The following is a 2,251-nucleotide window of genomic DNA, read 5'->3' on the forward strand; positions in this document are numbered from 1 at the left end:
CTAAATTATTGATGTCCGTTCCTAAATTATTGATGTCCTTTCTAAAATTATTGATGTCCGTTCCTAAATTATTGATGTCCGTTCCTAAATTATTGATGTCCGTTCCTAAATTATTGATATCCGTTCTTAAATTATTGATGTCCGTTCCTAAATTATTGATATCCGTTCTTAAATTATTGATGTCCGTTCCTAAATTATTGATGTCCGTTCCTAAATTATTGATATCCGTTCCTAAATTATTGATGTCCGTTCCTAAATTATTGATATCCGTTCTTAAATTATTGATGTCCGTTCCTAAATTATTGATATCCGTTCTTAAATTATTGATATCCGTTCCTAAATTATTGATGTCCTTTCTTAAATTATTGATATCCGTTCTTAAATTATTGATATCCGTTCTTAAATTATTGATATCCGTTCTTAAATTATTGATATCCGTTCTTAAATTATTGATATCCGTTCTTAAATTATTGATATCCATTTTATGTGAATTTTGTCCGAAACGGCGCCCCATATAGATATGTAATTTTTTCATTTAATTTAGAGGGACTAGATCGATTAACAGTAAAATCAGTTGATTGAATTAAATATTGATTAAGGATTGAGTGGATAAAAATAACTAGAAAAAAATTTCAATATCTGAACTTCAGTCAATTGATAAACCTCACACATATCGTTTGTTTTTTCGGCCTTGGTCCAAATCAAGACGTTTTCATATAATATCTGTTACTTCAGTCTTAATGTAATTAAATTTTGAATAATTATGTTTGCTTTACCGTCATACATTTGCACTCTAAAATATAATGGTGCATTCAAACACCATATATGCTGTTTTTTCCAGTGCCAAAAAAGACATCATTTAGGGTGTACTTTAACCCCATTTCTATGATCAATTCACGCCATTTACTAATATTATTTGGAAGTATTAAGGACATATTAGGCATTTAAGCACCATTTACAGTGGCTTTTAAGATCTTTTTTGACTATCTGTTGAACTTCTAATATTACTTAGTTTAATGGTTTTAAAAGTAGGGAAAAAGTATGCTACCTATGTCACATTATTAAACCAAGTGAAGTGAAATAATTGTTAAATATTTATTATAACCACTACACCACAGACACGTGGTAAGTCTAAGTTTTCCAAGAGATCTGACTAATTATTATGTCCAATCACGATGGTTAAAACATGTATCTACCTGGCCTCGAACCTGGGACTTTCCGTGTGTGAAGCGGACGTGATAACCACTACACCATAGATACGTGGTAATACTGAGTTTTCCAAGAGATCTAGCTAATTCAAGCGCCCAATCACGATGGTCAAAACATGTATCTACCAGGGTTTGAACCTGGGACCTTTCGCGTGTGAAGCGGACGTGATAACCACTGCACTACAGATACGTAATAACACTGAGCTTTCCAAGAGATCTAGCTAATTCTTATGTCCAATCACGATGGTCAATACATGTATCTACCACGGCTCGAACCTGGGACCTTCCGCGTGAGAAGCGGACTTGATAACCACCACACTACAGATACGTAATAACACTGAGTTTTCCAAGAGATCTAGCTGACTATTATGTCCAATCACGATGGTCAAAGCCGTACTTATGTAATTAACTAAAATTAACATACTTAGACTTAATTGTTTTGATCAAACTGGCTGATAGCACACCCTGAATATTTAATTGTTAATTTAAGATAATTCCGAAAAGTATTTTCGCTGTAGTTTTTAAGTTAGCGGTGGGGAAAAATCACGAAAAACCCATGTTAATCTCCATAGGAAATTAGCAAAAGCGGGTGAATATTACTTTAACGTTACAAAACGGTATCAAGTCATATCTACAAGGGCCTACCGGCCCTGTAGAATACCTACGAGGGCCCAACACTCGAAGGAATTGTTGCACCTGACATTGTCAGGTGAGGTTGTTCGGAGTCTAAACGAACTTTTCCTGAAGATCCTAATGTAACAACGAAACGGAAAAATTTGGCCTTGACCCCTTGCCCTCCTAGAGCAGAGCAAGGATCAGCTAGGGATAAATACTGCAAATTCGGTGACTTCGGTAATTTCCCCATTCTAGAAGGACTTCAAACGTAAACAATTTGGATACCTTGAGTCCTATACTCCAAAAGGGGTTTATTTTTAAATGCAATATAATTTTTTTTAATCTATTTTAATTTTTAACCTGCGAAGAATGGGTTTTATTCGTTTAATTTTTAACCTATAAAACGTTTTTAATCATTTTAACTTTTA

The 2,251-nt window shown here is 33.9% G+C and overlaps 1 non-coding gene across 1 annotated transcript; it reads right to left on the bottom strand.

Annotated features, from left to right (window-relative positions):
- Window positions 1-1,325: 1,325 nt before the first annotated feature.
- On the bottom strand, window positions 1,326-1,398 carry TRNAV-CAC (transfer RNA valine (anticodon CAC)). The gene has a single exon. It is a non-coding gene; the product is annotated as a tRNA-Val (tRNA).
- Window positions 1,399-2,251: the final 853 nt, after the last annotated feature.

This window comes from Phalangium opilio, unplaced genomic scaffold, assembly GCF_054372755.1.
Source record: "Phalangium opilio isolate 3A_F unplaced genomic scaffold, DU_Popi_V2 ptg000200l_1, whole genome shotgun sequence".
NCBI lineage: Eukaryota > Metazoa > Arthropoda > Arachnida > Opiliones > Phalangiidae > Phalangium > Phalangium opilio.